General features: G+C 38.9%; 1 protein-coding gene across 2 annotated transcripts in view; it reads right to left on the reverse strand.

Annotated features, from left to right (window-relative positions):
• Window positions 1–24,408, reverse strand: part of stat5a (signal transducer and activator of transcription 5a) — a 54,551-nt gene that overhangs the window by 20,437 nt on the left and 9,706 nt on the right. The window contains exon 2 of one of the 2 annotated variants that reach the window (XM_084925423.1): window positions 2,455–2,511. The exons of the other annotated variant lie outside the window; for it this stretch is intronic. The gene's annotated coding sequence lies outside the window, so the exon portion shown is untranslated. The remainder of the gene's footprint in view (window positions 1–2,454; window positions 2,512–24,408) is intronic. 2 annotated transcript variants of the gene reach the window in all.

Raw genomic sequence — 24,408 nt, forward strand, 5'->3', positions numbered from 1 at the left:
AGCTAAAGTATGGGGAATGATACAAACAACATGTTTATTTGGCATAAACCTAAAAACCTTTCATTAACTAGCATGACACAATTAAAAGGAATAAAAGCCACTTTATGAAGCCATTTAAAGTATAGTGTAATATTACACAGATAGAAAGTTACAAACATTTATGCCAAAAATTCATCTTTCAATTCAGGTGTTTAATCCTAGCTGGTAATGTTCTGCAAAAGCACAGAAGACGTCCCAGATACCACATGTAAAATAACTTGTTATAACTTAATATTTTTAAATTCAAATTGTTTCCACCGAGTGGTAATTGGATTCACCTGCAGTAGTAAGTAGTCCAGGCTATTTTACATGGATTTTACTCTGCGCATCTTTTCCCATCTTCTGCCACACACATGAAAACACGCCACAAACACTCGTAACTTGCTGTAAAATTGTGCACGAGAACAATGTTGTCTCACTTCTCCAGAAGTGTTGTTCTGATCATTCTAATCCTTGAGAAAGATACTTTTTAATATCGGGGATACAAGCTGCGTTTGTCGGATGCAAGCTGGGATACAATGTGGGTTTAGCAGCTTTACAAAGGTTTTAAATGTACTGGGGAAAGAACATCACTTAAGTGAAGTATTTAACATTTTCCCAAAAGAGTCAGTCATACAGATAAAAATAGTTTTAATGGTAAATAAATGACTAAAACACTTCTATCTTCTTATACCTTGATTAAGTCCGCTTTATGAAGTGACTAATACACGTCTTTGTTTTCCTTCTACGACTGAAGATCCAGGTCACTTGCCCGGCCCGCTTGGGTCGCTTTCTCCTTCACTGAACATGTTGAGGACTTAAACATGCTCCTCTGTGGAGCCAACAACTCCACACTGAGGGTTATGGCTTGGTTGAGAGGGCTTTGTATTGGGTCACTGCTGCTTGTTTCCAGTCAACACACCCACTCACCCTTCTCAAAACTGGCACAGTCACTGTCAGTAAAAGACTGAGAGATATGAGTACGCGGGAAGTTTGTGGTGTATGTGTGAGTGTTTGCGTGTGCGTGTGTGTATTTGTAGGTGCCTGTGGTGTCAGTGGTTCTGCTTGACAGTACATGTATAGTTTTTATATCCACGTACATGTAATTGATACTACACATTGCATCAAAAAACAAAAAAACAAAAACAATAAAGGAAAAAATGTTCATCCTCTTCTTTGTCATTGCTCTTTTTTGTTCCATTGTAGCTTATGTCTCTGTCACATATCTTGTCAACGTTATACCGATTGAAGAGTGCTTTTTTTTTTTTACCTTGTTAGTCTGCACTCCCTCATAAAAAACATGTGAAAACGTGTTTTGCTACAGATAAAGCATAATAACGGTAGCCATTTCCCTGCACAAAAATATCCCATGACTTCCACAAGTGACCTCTTGTCATCTGTACAAGAAAACATGAGTCAATTAGACAATAAATTAACTTGATTAAAAAACAAAACAAAACAAAAACCCGACTCAAAAGCCTTTTCCTGTGCATGTGGATGTCATAAATGCCTAATAGCTGGGCTCACATGCATGCTCGCTAACTGACTATATGTCTTTGTATACCAAGGTGAAATAGGGTCAAAAAGGTAATTCCACTCAATCTGTCGACACAATCTGGCGACACAAAGCCTATTCTACTGTTCCTGTGCTCTTATGGTTCTCATTGTGTCCTAGAGTTCACCTGCTGACCTTTACAGCTAAATTTTCAAAATAAGCAAAAGTTATAAAAAAATAAAATAAAAGCATTATAAGCATTTTTTGCATGTTAAATGTCAAGAAACTATTCTCCGATTGCCTGTGTGAAAGAAAACTACAAGCACACACAAGGCATAAAGACAGATTTTTGAAAAGACAGTCAAGTGCTTTTTAAATGAATAACCTACACATGTTATCTGTAAAGGAATCAGCAGAGAGCATCAGCCCAAAACTGCAAATCAGCTGATTGGAGGAGGAGCCGACAGGAAGAGCACAAAACATTTCTACCACCTCTTTCTGTGACACCCATCGTGGGTGTAGGACTTTCTTTCTACACCAACCTGTATTTCACAAACATATAAATAGACCAATGCTGAACATAATGGGAGCTGCAGCTTAAAAGAGTGTTTGCCGTGCTGCCAGAAGACAGTGGGACAAACTGGTGTTTTAGTGTGTTCAACAGATCTTTAAAGACATGGCTGCAAACAGGGTTTGACAACCAGTAGCACCTCAGTTCTCATCTCCAAGAAAAAGTGAAATGCTCCCAAGCAACTGCTTTACTTTGACCTCAATATACAAACATCCTGGCGTGAACCTGAAATATACTGTAAAAGCAAGTCAGCCGTTCTGCCTTTGCCATTTTCCTCCATGTACAGGAAGCTCACTGTAACATGTCACTGCTATTTCATCACCAACCTCACTTTGGCTTCAAATAATTAAATAAATAAAATCCACCTTACCTTCAGCTCTGTGTTACCATGTAAGAGCAGGAAACTCTAAAAAGGAGCACCACAAACCTGAGACAGACAGAAAGAGAGAGAGAGAGAGAGGCAGAGAATGAAAGAAAGAAAGAGACAGAGACCAAAAGGAGGAAGTGAGTCAAACTTGGGCGCTTCTGAGGAAGCTCTCTTTTTTTCACAAGGACAAGAGCTTTAACAAAAAGCATGAAAAAGGGAAAGTCCACTGAACAGATTTGACTTTATTCCAGATGAACTGGACATGTCAACATAATAGCATAATTTTTGAACATTCTTCCCAAGCCTGAAAGGTTCTTTCACTATGTGGGGATTTTGAAGCTGATGCACTTAAAAAGACATTTATGGGAAAACAACAGTGTTGCCAGAAATTAGATTTAGAGAGAATTAAGAGAAGTTCGATTTCCTAAATGATTACTACAAAAAAAGAAGAAGAAGAAGAAGAAAACTAGAGTTCATTGCAACTTTATAACCACAGCAGTACATAAAGGCGCTAAAAAATACTACGTTTGTAAAACACGACAAACTGCAGAGCATAAATTAGCATCACCCGCTAACAGAAGAGCGTCATTCAACGGGTGCTGCGTGTAAACAACAACACAGCTTGTTTGGCACGGCTAGTTAGCACTTCAGTTGTCACTACAGGGATACTGCTGAAGCCAGTCTACTTGAATATCTGAAAGATTTTGGTGAGCAAAACATATTTGGTTCACATTTTAAAGCAAATTGTCAGAATATGAACCACATCCTTAACGAATTTGAAAAATTATATACTGTATAATTTACTAAAACATCCAGTCTGGAAGTTATTGATAACAATAATTAACAATAATAGTTACCACAGAGTAAAACCACAGTCGAAATAGCTCTTTTAAAGTAAGATTTTGAGTAGCCATGCTTCAAACCTGAACCAATGGGAGGCTCTATAAATGTTCGCTCAGGTTTCATTTAACCCTCTCAGGCTCAAATTAAACTTTTTGTTGCTAATGCACAACCAAGTCCTGCAGTGGTACTTCTGAGTAAAAAAACCTCATAAAATATGTATGTGGGGTAATCAGGTTGTTAGTTTTTAACTGTTGCAAATCGGCAACGCCTGCCTTGAGAGGGTTAAATGGCTGAAAAATGTCAGTTGCTTTGTCTAAACTACAACCTAAAGGCCATGCCTTTCATCCATTAATATGTAAAAACACATCAAATCATGATGACTGAGACAACTACCACTGTTGGTTGTACCCTGAAGAAGCAAAACATCAGGACGCCACATGTTGGCTCTAGACAAAAATGTGACATCTTTATTTTACAGTCTGGATAAGTCTTCTTCTTAGCTCCTCTGCACTCCTGCCTTTCTTTCTTCAAGCTCACTGCCGTTAATGCCTTAAAAAGTTGCTTCCACTTGAGGCGTGTAGGCAAAACGCTGTCTCTCTCAAAGCAGAAGCTTCAATCAAACCGTTTCATCTCAAGGCTTTGTCTAGAATATTTCAACTCGTCACTGCATATAGGAAACTTGTCACTTGACTCATCAACTCTGCAGCTCTGCTTGTAATGTGCATCTTTTCACATACTGCGCACACTGATGGTGTTGTGACTCAAATTAAAGTAAACTTACTGAAACCTCTGCAAGACTGTAAGGCAAGCTGAAAGTTAGAGTGGAGAAAAATGTTACTTAGAAATCCTTCCTTGATTTGTTATTAAAGAATCACATCTTAATACCAGCAGCGGCTTGACGTCATAAATTACCCACAGCCATAACAGAAAAAAATCACTGTGCAGCAAGAGAGACTAAAGTGCTGTTTATACCACCAGAGAGGTTTACTGAAGCAGTTACTGCAGATTATTATCGTAGCTCAAAATGATCCTTATACTTAATGTCCTCTAATGTGTTTCTCTTCCCATAACAGAAACTATGAAGCACTTTTGGCTTGGTTTTCTGGAAACAGTAGTACTAATTGAGAGAAAAAGCCTTTGGAATTGATACAAAAGGATAATATCTCAGTTGGATGACTCACACGTTTTTATATCGTTTCAGAAAACAAGGAAGGGCAAAATATAATCCAGATAAATAGGAAAAAAGTTCTGACAAACACAGCATTTGCAAAATAAAATGTTTTAGTTCATTGTGCCTGTTGGCTGTTCTAAAACTTAATTTGCGGTTTTTATTTGAACTGCAAAAGTGTTCCTGCTGCTTATCTGTAGTCTTTGTTTATGAGAATAAAGAAGCAAACGCACAAATTCACTTGACTTTTGCCTTCGCTCATCCATCAAAAATTATCAGTTGCCAGTCTCTTTTATTTGTACTGTCATTCTTTTGGAAAAGAAGGATAACCTTTGCTCCATCTTCAAAGCCATTCTCACAGTCACTCAAGCTTTTTGTTGTCCAATATAAATTTACTGCAAACTGTACTGCCAGTAAATGTTTTCCTGTGCTTCTCTCATATTCGCTCTCTGACGCACACGCAAAACGGAAAAAAAAGAAAAGCAGTTCGACTAATTCAATCCAACGCCACACCAACACCAGCCTCTCATTTCACTGATTAATTGGAAGTTAAATAAATTAGTTATTTCCAACATCCACGGTTTGCTTCTGCTCTCTAAGATACCAAACAAAATGCAACTGGACGGCAAGTTAAGTAAAAACCCCCCAACTATATTCACACATTACTGGCAAACACACAATGAACAACTTCACCCGCTGTGCAGATTCAATGCAAATTTATGAGCTCAGAACGCCTGGATACAAATCCAAGCGAAGAGGTTCCAGCTAGCATTGCACAACGGCTAAAAACAAATAAATCAAATCCCTTTCTTAAACCAGCTGCACAAGGTTCTCGATAATGCCCCAGAAAGGGCAAAAACAACATAATGAGGAGGACTGCTTTATTCCCACTTCTTCTGATTACAGGTGAATTGAAATAGCCACTGAACATTTGTTGTCTTAAAAGCAAATTAGCAGGCTCTGTCCAACCAATATATATCACAGATATTAATGCCAGTCACACAAAGTGCTAAAGTGAACTGCTAAATCCTTGTAGGAGACTGACTTCTAAGCAGGGGGAAGCTTCAAAGTATCCCTACCACTCAACGAGCTCTTAAAAAAGTCTCGATTATAGGACAAATCAACAAAAAAGAAATACAGCTAAACCCTCACAGAGTGTTCTCCCAGGGATATGCAGCGCCCAGAAAGCTCTGAGCTTCAAAATAGAGAAAAGCTCTGCGTGTACTCTCTGCGTATGTGTGAAAAGAGACCAAACAATCCAAATAACAGACATCCTTCTCTGCTGACACGGTCCGATTAATTTCGCTTGTGAGCCAAGGTGCACTAGATTCCAGCTTTCAGGGAACATAAATAACACTACAACTCCCGCTTGCACTGGCCCTGAAACATCATCTGTGTGTTTGATGTCCTCTTTCAGCCCGTCACAGTCACACCAGGGTTTTACAGAGTGTTACAAACGGGTGGGTTTAAAACTCTGCTCAGAGGTTTTGGGGTCTCGAAATAAACTGGCACGTTAATTCAACGAACTCGTGTCACCCACTCTTTCCTCTGAGGAAAAATTACCATTCATTAACGTCAGCACTTCCTGTAAGGAAACCGAAGTGCCACCCACCATTCAGAGCAGTCTTACCTTGAGAATACAAAACAGAAAGGAAACACGGCAACAACATGTCATGTAACACTGCGAGTACTTTGAATGTCTTTTGGGGGACACGAGCGTTAATCCGGCATGAATACTGCTAACCGCTATTTGACAAAATATACAGAGGCTTTTCTGACTGATAGATGCATTTCTTCTTATAAGCAGAAGCAGCTCCTATTCACTTAACACAGTGTAAAATGATGAAAACAACCTGTTTGAAGACAAGTTATAGATTCAAATCCAGCACTTTTTGCATTACCAAAATATTCCACATAGTTTATATATTATTTAAATGATCATAAATAGCTGTTAGAACATGAGGAAGGGCTGATTTGTCTCATCACTAAAGAAAAATATCCAAGCTGCCTTTAAATATGGCTTTAAAAGTGTAAACACTGTTTGTAAAGGTCGTGAATGCTCAGAATAAAATACTCTTTGAAGGATTAAGGAACAAAGAAATCTGTCAACAGTATTTGCTCGCACTTTCTGCGTGTTTACCCAGCATTCCTTCTGCACGTCTTATTTATTTATTTATCGTTTCACTGGATCTGCTTTATTTTTTTTAATTTTATGCTAAATTAAAAGCTTTTGTAGTTCACAGTACAGACTTTACAGACATGTGTGAAGCACTATCACTGACTGGTTCAACCGACCAGCTGCCTCGTGATAACCTTTCTAATGCGATTATCAACAATACTCACATGATGTTTATTTACTTATTTTTCATTTTACACATGCTAATTTTATAAAGTGAGTTATGAGATCAATGCTTCTTGAAAGCTGGTATTCAGATCTTAGTCTTAGTGGTAAAACTGGTCGCTAAGGTCTGGGTGAACTTTCTGAAAGAATTAGCGATTATTCAACAAACAAACCATGATCTGAACTGAATATCTGTTTGTACTAAAGCATGACTGCTGGGCCGCTTACCAGTTGTTTAATACTTAAACCAGATCATATTTATTAGTTTCAACTGAGTTCAATGAGTTCCTGAGTCTGAACCAGTTGCTGTTGACAGTCAGGAGATTAAATATATAGATTTTTCCCTTAATCTCATGCAAACTGTTAGTTTGACGTATATTCTATCCTTCAGGCTTTAAATGTTGTGTTCTACTAGAAAGAGTTCTGGAAAGTATTTAGTATGGCAGTAACATGGCGCTCTCCTTTAAAACATCCATTGACACAAAAGGTATAGCTATTAGATTTTAAGTCTTGAACCATCCCTCATTTCTTAATATTTTACTTTCAAGGAGCAAAAGCAATTATTACTTTCTTGTAATTATTTAAAGTGGTGCTGAGCAATAGTTATCCAGCATTTCTGAAGGTCTTTCAAAGGTTTCCTTAAGACACTGGCTGCTTTATTTTCATTTTTCATACTTGCCCTTGTACTTGACCATTTTCAGAGGAATTTTTTTTTCTTGTTGTTGTTTGTTAAGCCACTAGCCTGTGAATCAAGCATACAAAAAAGCACCTGATTCAAGGGATGAGTCAGTGTTGTGTCCACACATAACAGACAACTGGGCAAAGAACCAACTTAACTTAAAAATTGGATCTTTAGGCTTTTAACATAGTTTAAATGTTTTAGTTGAATCTATTAAAAAAACATCAAAGACAACACAGTTTGACAGGCATAAAATAGTATTTTTGGACAAACAAGGTGGTAGCCAAAGGGTTATTAGCTACAAACCTGGCATATCTTGGCATGGTATGAATGTGTCCTTAAAAAATTAAGGAAACAAGTGGAGGCTAAAAAAAGGCCTGGCATGCCTATAAAAACACTATCTGCAGCAGATGAGAAATATCTAAAAGTCATATCCTTAAGAAACAGAAAAAGAAATCCACAAAGAGCTGACACAAGACCTGAGAGATTCATCTGGCCCTTCAGTTAATCTGTCTACTGTTTACTAAGTCTCATCAGAAATGGTCTCAGTGGAAGGCTGGACGTCATTCTTAAGGAAGGGAAACAGTAGAAAAGGCTGAGTTAAGCCAAATTACACAGAAACTGCATTGGAAATCACTGGCAACAAGTCTTACGGAGATTTGAAATTTTTGGGTCAAATTATTGTCAGTATGTACAGAGAATGGTGGAGAGAGGAAAAGCTGAGTTCCTAGAGCCAAATGTAAAACATGGTGGAGGCTCTGTCATGGTTTAGTACTGCGTTTCAGTCAGTGGCGCTGGGGATCTTTTCAAAACTGATGGAAATATGACCACAAAAAATTACTGTCAGGATGTGATCAATCATGCATTATTATCTGGAGAACATTTGATTGACAGTGTCGATGCAATGCAGGAAAATAGGTGTAAATAACTGCACATATTCCCCATTTTCCTACAATATCATAACGATAAAGAAAGAAGAGGTGGGTTAAGACTCTTGCACAGAACTGTAGATGTACAAATCTGTGATGTCTAAAATTAATACATAGCACAAATGCAGTCACAGTTGTGAAGAAAAAAAAAATAGTTTACAGCTCAGTTTAAAAATAATGATTTAAAAATCATTTCTATCCTCGCTGGAACTGTTTTGTAGTTTTTATGTTGTCAATTGTGCTGCTGAAACTGTCAAAAGTCAAAGTCTGAAGCATACCTGTTAAATACCTGTTCATAGATGAGTACTTTTATTCTTTTACTTAGAATTTTTTTTTTTTTTTTTAAATGCAGTTTTCAAAGAAACACGAAACAGAATAAAGACACACTTGATTCTAGAGGCTGCCCAAGGAGGAGAGCTATACAACAGCACTGCATACACATAACTTTATTTGTCAGGGTAAATAATAGAGGCCCCAAATAAACAACCAGCTTTAATGTTTGCTCTCTCCACCGTCTCTCGGCTATGCTTCCCATCCTCTATCCTTCTCCCTCCTTCTCCCCCACAGTCCAGCTGCTCCATCATAGAGACTATGCGTTATAACACCTACTCTTAGCCAGCAGTTATAAATAACACGTAACAGTAAAACCGCATTGCCCATAACTGCGATCCAGTATTACATCCAGAAACACACGGCGGTATACATTTCCACAACTACTGTGGCCCAATATAAGAACTAAATCACCTTAACCAAACATGTCACCTGCAGTAAAAAAGACAACAACAAAAAAGATCCTTCATGTCATCAGAGCTTTTGTGAATAGTAAGATGAGAAAGGGCAAGAAGCAGGGCAGAAACATGGATCTATAAAGCAGCAAAAACTTGAAATGTGGCAGAGTGTAGAGCAGGAGTCAAGATGAAATCCATTATCTCAGCCAGACCAAACATCCTTATTACATCATTATCATGGATCTTGCCAGTTATTCTCCTCCACGCAAACCCTTTAAGCCAGCCAAAGTACAGCTCATCGGCATTTTCAGCTGACACACAACACGAATGCAGTCAAAGCTGTGAAGCACTTAGAGTCTCAAACATGTGACCACTTGAATTAATTCATAGGTAGTTTTTTAAAAACTGCAAATATTAATGCAGTGACCACCTGGAGAAAGTGTAACCCATGTTATTTTTTTTTGATAGCTAGAATTTACATCAAATGCAAGCAATCAAAGTTTCTGTTTTGAAAAGAGGACAACACACACGTGTGCAGACACACACACAAACAGACTTAGCCATATAGTGTAACGATTGTCTTAAAAATTGGTTTGGGGGTTGGGTCTGGGACCAATTTGTGGATGTGTAAAACATTTATCAAACACATAAAAGGGACTTTGCTGAGAGTAAAACAAATCTTTCTACTAATTCACAATGAAGACACAAAGTCAAAGAATAGAGAAGAAGACATGGGAAACTTGTTGTCACAGAGAAGCGCATGACAAACAAATGTGCCAGCGGCTCACAGAGAGGGAATGGTGACTACAAGAGGACCCTTGTGCTGTCCAACCTGCCCTGAGGTACTGTTGCTATGCTCCAACCCACATCTCATCACGCTGTCAGCATAAGGGAGATCATTTATTAGCTCAGTCACGTGTTTTAGTTTGCAAGCGCTTGGATACTTTTGTCGGCTGATGACAGAACTCACGTTTGAATGCGGATAACTCTAATTAAATGCACCTCACATGACTCAATTAACCCTTAAAAAAGGATCACATTTGATGGCTAAATCACATTAGAAACTGAACATTTCTGCCCCGCAGGCCTTTCCATCAACCACTACGTCAGAAGATCTTGTTGTTACTTCTTCGTGCGACAAGACCAGAGCTGAGCGTGTCTGCCACCCTCACTGGCATGAAGGCCAAAATAACCTAACGCCCTGCTAGCAACCATTCAAAACGTCCAGCAGAATAAGCTCATAAGAGTTCATCTGTGTGTATATGTGTGTGTATTTGTAAGCTTGTAAGTCTCTAAGCTAATTAAGTTATCATGGTCTTGATTTTCTCCACTCTTAGCCAATAATCTGTTGTCACTCCTTCGCAGAAGCAACACAAAAACAAAGTTGTCAGGAACTGCTTTGAAACACACAGTACTACCTCGGAATCCACACAGACACTGAATGGTCTCAAATTTAAGAATTATAAGAGGTTAATTGAGAGAATTTTAGAATTTAAGTAAAAAAATTTAATGGCACAGAATTGACTAATCAGACAGAAAGAAAACTGTGGTCCACTGACCGTTTCACAGTCATGTAGAAAAGATAATCTGAAAGCATGTATATTGAAGATTAGCACAAACATCAACTACTCGGGGTAAGTTAGAAGATGATGTGTACAAGTCTGCACAGCAGATGGACAAAAAAGAGAAATAAAGGATGCTGTGGCTTGGAAAAATGATAATATAGAAAATAAAAAATGTGCATTTAAAGAGCCCCAACAGCTGTCTGCAGCTGCAGGATAATCTTTGGACTATATTAAAATATTGATAAAGAAGGAATTCAGGCTGCATGCAGCATACCCTAATTATAATGCTCAGAATTTGAAACATAAAAAAATCCCACTACTCACATTGCAAATGCCAAAACACAAACTAAAATTTGCACTGAAGTTCTACACAAAACCCGATCATCAACAGTTGTTAAGGATTTGTTGACTGTGAAGCGTCAGTCTCATGACGCAAATCTTAAAATACACACACTTTCGTACTGAGCGGAAATATTTTCTTTTCTATTACAATCTAAAGAACACAGACACGCCCAGACATATTTTAATCTATGAGATCAAACGTAATTGCGTAGAGATACAAGAGAAGCTTGCAAAAGCCCCCAGGTAGCAAGTTGCCCGTGGTGCTGAACTGGAGGCCTCGGGATGCCGCTGTGATGATGAGCCGCTACAACGAAAAAGAGAAGATAATCTCTGACAGGCATTATATAGCCATTTCACACAGGTGATCAATGCCCTGCAGGGTGTATTGTGTAGATGTTGTCAACACTCTGCAAACAGGATCAAGCAACCAGAAATCATTTGCTTTTTCAAAGTCTGGCAGTTTGAGCCCACCTCAGCCCTGTTTTATGAGGCCTTTGTTCTTTGACATTTTGCCAACTGGGAAAAAAATCACTAGATTATACTTGTATTTACTCCTATTGACTACTTACAATGCGATTTTTTAATTATTTTTTTTCATGGCTTACAGTTCAAACATCTCACCTCTAAGTAATAAGTGATGAAACACATTTCTCCACATACATGACTGCACATGACTACAATTTTCAAAGCTTTAGGAAAATCCCCCCAATGACGCTCGTCCTTAAAGCAGACAAGGGCTCACTATTTTAAGTAACTAGAAGGTCATCTGCTGAGGCAGAAATGAAAAGTGAAAACTGTCATTCCCCCCACCCCCATATGGGGAGACCCACAGGGAGTCAGATCAAAGAAAACATGCTGGTGGTCTGAGATAACAACGCGCCCCAGAACCTTGGAGATGTTATCTTGTTTGAAGATAAACTTTCAATAGTTGACCTTTGTTAAGGATGGGCTGCCTTGGGACGGACATAATACATGGAAATAATGACATAGATTTTCAGAAATCCTCTCCAGTAAGAAAAAAGATTTTTAATCCAATCCTAAAGCTATAATGGGATTTTCTGTTGCATAGTATATATCTTGCTCAAAAGCAAAGCAATAATGCTTTACAACTAGATATAAGGCCGCATGTCTTGGTATGATGAAGAGGCTTGCAGTAGAGGTTTGCTCTTATGAAAAGTGCTACAGACATGTTTTTAGAAAGACTGCTTGTTAGAAAGAGGAGTACAATGGTTTGCTTGTCTGCAGACAGCTGGCATTGTGGGATTCAGAAAGGTACAGATAATGGGAATGGGACAAGTTTGATGTCTGCATCGATCACCTCCCTGTTTTTGTCTAGGAATTTTCTCATTCTGTAGCGACACGGAAATTCCCTCAGAGAATTCTCTGTTCTTATTAACCTATAGCAGCTTAGAAAAGCAGTGTAACACTTTAATTTTGCTGCAATAACATGTCATTTAAATCCAAACCTTTTTTTAGCCACGATAAATTATGACTTTATCACGTTGCTTAGCAACCACCTAACAATGGACCAAAATCCCAGACCAAACAATACTGTAGCATGAGCATGTATAAATAAAGAGTATACGTAATAAAAAGACGCCTCAGTGCTATAACCAAATGATTAATGATTAGTGACAACCACTTTCAACTGCTGCCTTATTCACAAGGGGTCACTGCAGCACAGAGCTCCACGTTTGATTTTGTTTTGTCGATTTTTTATACCAGATGAACCAGGGAGGATCGAATCAGGGCAATCTGTAAACCACTACAATATAGAGCCACTAAAATAAAATTTAACTGTGAAAATATTATTTTTTGGTGATGTATTACATTAATTATCTGAATATATGTGAACGCTGTGGTACAGCTATTTCCTCTCCCCCATTTTAGCATGTTTATTTCTTTACCAGCAAAAAATTATCCTTATAGGGACAATATTTATCACCAAACAAACATAGGGAAAAATCTGGTCTACATAAGGGGATCGGAAAATAGCTGGCATGGGAGTGAAGGTGCTCGCTCAGCTTAAACTGGAAAATGGCACAGTATATACATTTCCAATGGTCTCAGTTACAGGAGACCCACTGCAGCGTCTGTGCTTGGTACCTACCTTTCTTTTCTGATTAAAATCCAGACCTTAGCAATCTGTTATTTCTGCATTACTGACATAAGCTGTGCAGCCTGCAGTCTGATTGATGAAGCAATAGTCAGTGTGAAGTGAAATGAATCGGGGAGACATAGTACACCACAGCCAACCGATCCTGCTGGACTGCGCTGTCATGCCTCTAAAATAACGCCGTGTGTCATTGACCTGCCCCAAACTAACAAGCAAATGGTACTTGGGGTTTGGGAACAGACTCTACTAGATTTAGCAAGTCAAAGATACTTTCTTTATGGAGCTTTTCGCAGACGGGTCTCTTGTGAGCCGTGTTTCGACAGCAGAGAAGGCTTACTTTACATGCAGCCTTTGAGGCCTTTTGCTACCTTGCAAAAGCAAGAGACTATTTAAAGTAAATGACCTGCTACAGAAGCTGCAATATCTTTTCAACCTATTTTGATCATTAGTTCAAACAAAGCAGCTTTTCGAGTACACAGCAAGTACACTTTAACTCAATATTATGTTTATAATTTACAAAGGTATATATACAGAAATTATCAAGGAAATATGCTGACACTCAATAGCGGTTGAGTAATTTTAGAATTAATCTGAAAAACAAAATTGCAACAAAACATATGCAGCATGCAGCGTGATCCAGCAGTTCAGTGGGAGACGATGAAAGCTCCTTGCAAAAAATTTGCAGCTGTAAGTGCCGATTCCCTAGCAGCGCGACCTCACTGTGCTCAGTAGACTTAAAAGCCTTTGCCCTAAAATCCTTCTACAGTTTGACCAGCTAACGTTCTACTTTGTTCTGCAGCCTCACACTTTCCAACCATGTGAAAAGGCATCTAAGATCAAGTCCAGGTATCTGAGGTGACAAGGTTGAAACCTGTGTGAAAAGGAAATTGCTTTGTAGTAGCTTCAAGTGAGAGACTGAATCTCTCTTTTGTTCAAGTGCAAGATAAGCTTCATCTTGTCAATTGGGTGCAAAGCTGAGCTCTGACAGAATAAAGTGTCACAAAGCACAAAAATATTCACAATGAAAGCTGGTCACGTGGAATACTCCCTTTCATAACAAGAATGAATGCAGTTCAGGTCTCTCTATATCAACTCAGTATAGGATTTGTTGGAGCATTTGCTTTTTTCCTTTGTGTATATAACCGCTCAGCATGCACATGTGAAACAACGGTATGTGCTTGTTTGTGTGCATTTTATTTTACGATGTAGGAAAAGATACAGAAAATATTTAAACAGATGGAGTAGCTTCCAATCCTTTCTGCACAGAATTCAGCACAGCCAACACAAAACCCTGTCAAGACAGTAGATAACAATGTTACATTTACATATTTTCATTAGTAAATACAAATGTCTTGTACTGAAAAAAATAGTTGTATGCTCTTCAAAGAACTGTAAGAGTTTAGACAACTTCCACACTTGCTAAAAATGACTATAGACACACTAATTCTTCCCTTTCAGTGGCGGTTGTGAACATCAGCTGTCAGTGCTCTGCTCACATAACTTGACAGTTATGTTGTTGCTTGCATATGCTGTGAGCATTTTAAAAGCCCCACCTCCATCCCAGGAACTCTTTGCAGACACTGTCACTGATCCCCACCCGCAGCTGAGCTGAGGCCAATGTTTCCTTATGGGCAGTGAATAAGTGGGAGCTTAGAGATAAGACATAATTCATATTCTATGTGAACATAAGATAAATTGACAGTAATATACCTATGCATCTAGTGAGAAAACAACAAGTTACAAATCTTGTTGTTATCCAAGTATTTCAAAGTGTGAAAAGCAAATAAGAGAACAATGCAATGCATAGAATAAAATAGAGAAGTGACTTCTTTAGTTTATTAAAAGCTGTTACTTCTGTATTTGTCTTATCTGTCATTTTGCTCGTGGATTAAAATAATTTATTCGAGCCCCCAGGCTATGGTGAGAACGAATAATGTGATATCTGAACCCTTCTCTCTATTCCGGGGAACAAGACAGGGGTGCCCTTTGTCACCCCTGCTCTTTGATGTGGCAATTGAACCCCTTGCGATGATGCTGAGACAGGCTGCTGAATTGGTAGGGATACAAAGGGGGACACAAAACCATAGGCTGTCTTTATATGCTGACGATCTCCTCCTTTTCCTGTCAAACCCTGCCATTAGTATCCCGGTGGCCCTTGGTATTATCAAAGATTTTGGGAGGGTGTCGGGCTATAAAATTAATTTAGACAAAAGTGTTCTTTTCCCCATTAATAAACAGGCGAGGAAACTTTCTTTCCGGGCCTATCCCTTTGCAATACATAAGGATAGATTCACATATTTAGGTGTTAATGTAACTAGTAAGTATAAAGATTTACTGGACTATAACTTTAAAGTTGCACTGGACAAAGCAAAATTAGATATGGAAAGGTGGGCATCGCTCCCCTTATCATTAGCAGGGAAGGTAAATTCTGTTAAAATGAATATAATGCCACGGCTCCTCTATTTATTTCAGACGATACCGATTTTCATTCCTAAATCATTTTTTAAGGAATTGAACAAATGTACGTCTGCCTTTATTTGGAAAAAAACAGTCCCCAGGATAAGAAGGGAGTTTCTTGAGAGACAGAAAGAAGAGGGAGGCCTGGCTCTGCCGAACTATATGCACTATTATTTTGCTGCTAATATACATAAGTTGTTATTTTGGGTCAAAGAGTTAGATGAGGATGAAACCCCAATATGGGTTCATATGGAAAGGTATGTCTCTAGCCCAGTGTCCCTGCGCTCCCTGGTCTGCGCTCCTCTACCCTTGAGCAAACATTTTTACACAAACAACCTGGTGGTATCTAATTCTTTGAAAATTTGGACTCAATTCAGATCACATTTTAAAAACAGAAACGCCCTCCTATCTGCTCCCATCTATGGAAATCACTTGTTTCCCCCAGCCCTTGGGGGAACAGCCTTTAGGGAATGGCATAGAGCTGGGGTGGAATGTGTCAAACATCTTTTTAAAAATGGTACTTTTATGTCTGCTGCTCAACTGGAAAAGGACTATGGAATCTCCTCCAAGACTAATTATTTTAGATATTTCCAGGTTCGGGACTTTGTGAGAAAGTCATTCAGCCCCTCCCTCGAGCTTCCACAAAGCGGATGGATAGACGAGCTGATGGACACAGATCCGACTGCTAAGGGGACAATCTCCACGCTATATGCAAATATTCAGAATGTGGCTTCCCCCTCCCTGGACAATGTAAGAAGGAAATGGGAGGAAGAATTGGGGCTGGACATTTCAGAGGTTGACTGGGGAGGGGCTGTAGATCTAGTACACTCTGCTTCTGTATCTGTAAGACACGGATTGATACAGTTCAAGGTGTTACACACTCCACTTGTCAAGGGAGAAACTGGCAAGAATGTACCAGGGGGCCGATCCGACCTGCCCCAGATGTAAACAGGTGCCAGCCAACTTATGCCACATGTTCTGGTCTTGTTCCAGGCTGAAAGACTTTTGGGCTAACATCTTTAGAACATTCTCATTCATTTATAATAAAGATATGGAACCAATGCCTCTGACAGCCATCTTTGGTGTGGCACCGAGGGAAACTCAACTAACAGCCTCTCAGAGGAAGGCAATAGCATTCACCTCATTGTTGGCTAGGAGATTGATTCTATTCAACTGGATAAAGGCAACACCGCCATCCCATAAACGCTGGGTGGAGGAGGTGATGGCACACCTCAAATTAGAACATCTCAGATTTACTATACAGGGCAACACCAAGAAATTCTTTAAGGTCTGGCAGCCTTTCATTTCCTATTTTGAAGATGAGTTTCCGTCTACTCCATAACTGGCAACTCCCCCCCCCCCTTTTTTTTTCTTTTTTTTTTCTCTTCTCTCTGTCTGGGTATAGTTTTTCTGTATGAATGATATGCTTTCTGAAAACTCAATGAAAACACTTTGATTATTATCTGTCACTACTTTGCCCACTACAGTGACGATCTAATTTTTCCTCTTCTGAATGATGAATGTGGCCTATGCTACATGTCAATATTCACACAGAGTGAATGTGGGTGTTTATGTCAGCACATATGGGTGCACTGATGCATTTGGGTCTCAGCTACAAAGCACCAGTGGATTACATTATATAATATCAAGCCCAGAGGGAGAGTTAAATGTGGACACAGCCTCACACTTTTGCAAGGGGAAGTAGGAATGCCAGTTTGTTGGAGTGGAGCCACTTTTGGTGCAGAACCCAGCAGCAGAAAATCACTGAGCAGAGCCACACAGCAGGGGCAACCAGCTAGTCAGTTGTCACTGTCCAGCAGCCTGCTATAACGAGACATCAGAGCAGGGTAGTGGCAGTTGACTTAGAGAAACAGACACCGGTCATAGACTCAAACTGTCGCCCTTTACATTCAGAGCCAATCAGCAGCCACAACCCATGCCTAGATGTAGGGGGTGTTGGCATGAACTATAGTGACTGAATGAGACCTGATTACAGAAACACCACACAACTTTATACAAGCCTGTGATTTTAGCCATATTATCTAAAAAAGGTTTGAGAAATAAGAAGTCCAAAATGGAAAAATAAAATATCTAATATTAATCATTAAGACAATCATTGTAGTAGGAATAAAAGAGTGCATTTCTAGCATCCATTGCATTACAGAAATAATTAGTAATGTCGCATTTTTCAGTGTAATGAGTGTTTATAACAGTAACAGTAGCAAAATGGGTCCATTTTAATAAACTCACTGAGGAATTTTCTTCTAGGTTTAAGACTAACTATACAATAATAAACTACTTAGGTATTGTTATTACTCTCTTCTCCCAACCACATACCAAATAAGTAAATGAATAAAATAAAATGGAAAGGAATGAAAGAATTGCATGTTTAGAAAAAATGACAAAAATGATAAGTGTCCAAGTGTCCAAGATGAAAACATGTTTTTCTAAAAAAGAAAAAAGAAAAAAACCCATCTGTTTACAATTAAGTAGATCACAAAGCAGCAAATTCTCAAGTATGAGAACCTGAGACCAATGTCTAAAGTATTTTAAAATCTCTCTCCAGAGTTTTTAAATCACAAAAGAGACAGAAAACAAAACATGATTACGATCTAGACTATGACAGACTACGTCTTGGGTTCGCAAACACACAAACTACCATGATGCTCTTTGGATAAGCAACACTTATCAGCAGGATGCATTGGCTTTGCTAAGCCAGCCCACAAATTGTATTTTGCTCACTCTGGTCTGGCAAGATTTGTGAACTAATATGGGTTCCTTGAAGGATGTTGTGCTTCATGGAAACATTTTTTAAAACTTTTAATGGAACACACTAGGCTGCCATTGGATATTGTGCAAAATTTGGAAACCAGATAAAGAAAAACACAAGCCGTTCTTCCAAGTTGTCATAGTAAATTTAATTTGAATTCAAATATCAGATCATCCAAATATTGTCCATGTATCACTGATTGATTTAACATCCTGCTGTTGGACACAGTAACCCTGAAGACTATAACCTTAACATGTTTGCTTCAAATTCATTTCCTGTGAGCTCACCACTGTTGATTAAAGAGTGGGCTATTGACTAACACTCTTTTGTTAGCCATTGTTACCAACAGAAAAGCACTTCAATACAAATAGCAAGCTACGGTTGACAGCGTGCAGAGAACAAGAGGTTTTCTGCCAACTGGAGAAAACCCCTTTCCCAAATAATCACCTAGCACGAAGCTTAACCTACATACAGCATGAATTGGACACAATGAACATGCAACAGATCCAGATAAATAAGATCACTGGTCCGTATGTTAGCTGAGGGCATTTAGGGTATTTGTCATAATGTCCCATCCCTTCGAGTTCTTTATCAAGCACATTCAGTGGGAACTTTAATCTGCTTTTGGCAACATGGTGGTTTTTAAATCTCAGCTGCTGTGTCATTGAAATTGCATGAATTGACAATAAAGTGCATTCTGTCTCATAGACATGTCACAATTAATGTTGCGGTCTATACATTTTCCAAGATAACACTTTTATTAAAGATTTTTTAATAAAATTAAATAATCATTATTTATTTATCTTTGTTTTTTTACTTCTGACAGTTGTTCCAGATATCCAGTTATTTGCCCAAGACAAAACAGAATTCCTGAAAATTAATACTGTTCAACTGTAAATCTCTAATTAGACTCCAATTATTTATTTCAGCTAGTGTAGCAGAGCGGCACATTGGCACTGAAACTATTCTTCATATAGAGGACCTGTCAGGGGAGGCCTTGTCACGACTCATTTTCCAGATCTGCTAACAGGGACCCTGAAGAGAAAGCTAAGCCAAATTAGTACCTGGCACATACATAGAGAAATGCTTAAAATTCAGTTCAGCTGACGTCTACAAAAAAAAGTAAACATAAATGAATTTGAAAGGCAAATAAAGAATATATCAATAAAAAATAATGATAGGTTAAAAAAAATGTCATTGACAAAGGATAACATTATAGTTACACTGGTTAGTTACGCAGGGTAGTCCAAATGAGTTTTTTACAAAAAGCTTCCATTTGTCGTAAAACGGTAATATACTCATCATTTAAAATCATGTTTGTCATCAGCAGCACAAATATAGATGCCATATAGAAAACATGCTTAAAAAAAATGCAGAAAAACATCTGCATTTTTAAACACTTCTGCGGGGGGGCTTCTTTTGCTTTACTACATAACAGGGTACAAATATCTCCCACACTTTGATCCTGCTTATCAGGCTTTCCTGTGCACCCATCAGCCAACTGACCCCCTCTGGCACCATTCTTATTGTCTTCCCACATAGCATGTTAAATAAAACTGACAAGTGGACAAACATCGTAAAGGCCTACTATGTCTCTAAATAGGACCGGGTGGTGCAGATTCCCCAAAAAAGGGCTGTTTGGCCCCTGAATAGCTGCAATAAGACCTCAGATGACTGTATTACCTAAACCCCCCAGACTTACCAGAGGATGAGAATAGATGTTCAGAAGCTATTTGATTGTAAGAGAGCAAAGGAAATGAAACCTAGTGAGTTAAATCTCACAAAATAGAAAACTCTATTTTATCGTTATTGGATAAACTGACAGTATTCATCTCAAATGGCTGGACTGAGGATTTCTAACGTAAATACCCACTTATATACTTACATATGCATACATACATGAACATACATACATTCATCTTGTTTACTTCTTAGCTTGTTTGTTGTGAAATTGACATTCCCTTTTCTCAGTTTGAGTTAATAACGATGCTCTCATTCGCATCCTTGTGGTGACAGTTTTCTAAGTGAATTAACATTTTTCACAGGTATTATGTTATGTGTTGGTTATACTGTGAGCTCTCCTTCAAAACAAAAGATAAATAGTTTATATCAAGATTGAATGCATATACACATATGCAATGATTTGTGTACTACTGTCTAGTTTTCTCTTTATTTTCATGAATTGCAGACTACCCTATAAAAGCAGCACATTTTGTAGTAGTTTTATGAGAAAACAGGAGTGGGTCAGTAGAGACGGGGGGATAAAAGTAGGAGCCAGAGCGGATTTCAGCGCTAGGCATATCCTGCCCTTTGGTGGAGGTAATAAAACACAACCAAAAAAAAAGAAAATTAAAAAACAAAACACATCACGGCTCAAAAGAAACTGAAAACATAAGCTATGCACTCTGCCATTGCTATCTGTAAAGATGAAACACAGAACCTTATTGATCTGACATTTGACCAAACACAACACTGCATTTCCAATGACACTGACGTTTCCATTGTTTGCCTGTCCATTCTTTCCTATGTTGATAAGGCAGCTCCTTCCTAATTTCATTCATGCGGTTTATCATGCAGGCTATTTCTGTTCTGTCTAATTTAATAAATAACACTTCTCTCTAGCCCAACCTGACTGACTATGAGTAACCAAGTAATTTCCCTGTAGACAGACGTATGGTAAGAGGGCCTTGCTTCATAACCCTCATTGGCATGAACACAGGCTTCCTGTTGTGTGGGGAGCTGTTAGGAGTCGACTACGCACTGCATGAGTTTGCATCCATGAGGAAAATGATCAGATTAAGGTTGTTCAATCAATGCTTTTCATCAGCAAGAAAAAAACAAATAAAAAAAATAGGCAGCTAAATTGGTTTAATACAGTCTATCACGGGGCATTTGGAAGTGATCACATTAGTTAGCCTCTATAACTATAACAAAATTACCTGAGAAATTCAAATCACACCAAATTCATCTGTATTTAAACATCCTAACTCTACAGCATTTGTCTTTTATTTTTAAACACAAGAGCTTCTGTTCTTGTTCATTTCCTGCTTCATCCACGTTTATGAAGTAATTCAAATGAAATCAAATCACTCAAGAATCACTCAAGATACACTAGGAAAAAACAGGTATGATAAGGGACTTTGTGACCTCTACACAATCTCAGAGGCACATCATGTTGCAAGACTCAAGCAGAGGGTTTGTGTGCATACACGCTGTATTTGTGTGTGGCAGGGGGAGGGTGGTAGGCAAATATGGGTTATGTATTGTTGCAACATCTTCGAACTAGTCCAATGACAATCCAGCCAGCATCTATGAAAATATCCTTGAGAATTCATTTCTCAGAATAGGGTTTTTACTGAATTCCTTTTTTAGATTTCACTGTTGCTCTATATCCAGTACAGCTTTACTGGTCCTCGAAGGTAAATCCTCCTCTCTTTCACTCTCTTGTTTTCCTCTATATCAGTGCATCTGTAAACACCAATGCACGTAACTTTAAAGAGCTCTACCTTTGATCTTTCCAGCTCCTCATGTGTCAGAGGTCAGATAGCTGCACTTTCTCACACACAGTATCTTAACTCACTCACCAGACCTCTGCCCAGCCCTGACCCCACACACACCCCCATACACAGTTGCTTCCCTTACCGTGTCTCCCCTCCCTTGATGGCAAGCTCATTGCTTTCAGTAAAGGTCAACTCCACCTTTACCCCACAGAGAGCTCTGCCCCCACAGCAACAACAGCACTAGCACCAATTTTTGAAAGAGAACAGATTTTGAAACTTAAAAAGGTGCAATCTACAGTGCAGGATTTTGAATTTAAAACGTTTAAACTCTCTGGTTGACAAACACTGGCAAACTGCTCTCTGAATGGTCGTGAAAATTTAAAAATGTAAACTTTCAAAATTGTGACGCAAACCAGAAACGGAGAACATTTCCCATCAAAGTGAAGTTGTGATTCAGTGCTTCAGTCAATACATTTCAAATGGTGCAACTTTTGCTCTGTGGTGCCCACACAAGTAGCAGCTTTTCCAGTAGCTCTGAATCTTTCATATATTTGTTACTTTTTAAAAAAAGCTTTTATTTGATACTCTCTAGCTACAACTTTGATATATATTTCTAGCTATGGATATAACACCTTTGAATCAGTAGCAATATTACTGTTTATACCAAAGACGAGCTGCTCACTGAAAACAATGGGACATACCACAAGCTCTTTAATCCATACCACAGGAATTAAAAGACTCTTTTAAGGCAGCAGAGCTCAAGGCTATGATACTGCTGAGCAGTGGCGATAGCAGCTTCCATTCATTCAGATGTCATGAGGAATGTAAACTCATTAGTTAATAAACCTGACAAGCTGGCAGCCCAAGTGAGGACTCCAAAGAGCTACAGTGTAGCTTAATGGGCTTCACCAAAATTCAGCTAATGCTGATCTGTTGGGAGAGAAAACAGCAACCCAAAGCTAAGTGAAAAGTGCAAAGGCAGGGTTCTCGCACGTTTTTTATCAACAACAGGTGGTGCAACCCAGGGTATGTGACTGTAAACAAGATCTGCCGTTGCGATATCAAACTGTTGCTTGTAAGTCTCTGACCGTATGTCATGCTGATGGAGATCTTGCACGCTATTGTTATTGGTGTTGGCGTTTACATTCCTTCATGGGCGCTTGCAGAGACTGTGTGAGACAATACTCAGCCTGGTTTGCCTTTTACCCACCTGTGAATAGCCCCACCAGGAACAACAGAACAAGAGATCTCTTGTATGCTAATATGATGAATGAAAACAGAATCACTCCCTGGCCCCACTAGGAAAATCAGTTCAAAACCTGGTCTCAGGTTAAAGCCACCAGTGCAGAGGCAACCCACGACCACACCTTAGAAAACGGTCTTCCGAGCAAAGAAGGCTCTAGGGAACTGCTTTGAATCTACTGATTAGAGTATGCTAAAAGACTGAGGACAAAGGAGGTTTCAAATTATACCAGTGATTACATCCACTTCTGTATGGATGTTTTAGTTTTCAATAAAACTGCTGCTTTTTAAATAACAAGGCTTGTTTCCCGTGTCAAGGATCTCCTCATTAGTAAAAAGAGACCACACAAAGCCGATACACGGACAGGTGGACCTAAGGCTGAGAGAGACAAAGGAATCATACAGAAGAAAAATGAAACAGAATTTGAAGGAGAACAATGTGAAGGAGGTCTGGAAAAGATGAAAATCATCACAGAACAGCCACGGTGCTGCAAACCAGTTTAGCCACTTTTTTTTTGTTTTTGTTTTTTTTAAACAGGCTTGCCCTGTCCATGCCACCTGGCCTGTTATCACCCCCACAACTCCGCCAACCATCTGGAGAAACACAAACAGTTCTCACCAACTAACCTCCCCCACCAGACATAGAAGCACATCCAGGACCTCAAAATTCTTCTTTCTTCTATTATTACCTCAGATCTGGACAAAAGAGGAATGAGAAGACTGCATCAAGAAGTCTACTAGCCCAGACAGAGTGTGTTCAAGAATGCTTAGGGCACATGCAGTCAAACTGGGGGAGATTTCAACATACATTCAACACAAACCTGAGACCAGGTAAAGTCCTGACCTATGCAAAGACTCCATGCTTTATACAAGCCCAGAAGAAGTCACATGCCAGTGATATGAATGATTTCAGGCTGATTATACTAACATTTGACATCATGAACCCTGGAAAGGCTACAGCCACATTTTCAAAACCCTCAGGTCCATCATTCAGTAGACCCACATCAATTTGCTTACCAAATGAAGGTGTGTGTAGAAGATTCTATTCTTTATCTGCTGTACAGGGACTACTCTCATCTGGTTTAGGATAGTGGTACTGTCAGAATCACATTCTCGGATTTCTCTTATACTGTCCAACTATCCAACCCTTCATTCAGAGGTAAACTGACTGAGATGACTTAATATCCTGGATAATGGACTATCTTACTGGGAGACCACGGTTTGTCAGGGAGTACTCATTGAAGACAATGGTCAGCAGCTATTATTATCTTCAAATA

The sequence above is a fragment of the Perissodus microlepis genome, chromosome 4, assembly GCF_051167445.1.
Source record: "Perissodus microlepis isolate ML-2025 ecotype Zambia chromosome 4, ASM5116744v1, whole genome shotgun sequence".
NCBI lineage: Eukaryota > Metazoa > Chordata > Actinopteri > Cichliformes > Cichlidae > Perissodus > Perissodus microlepis.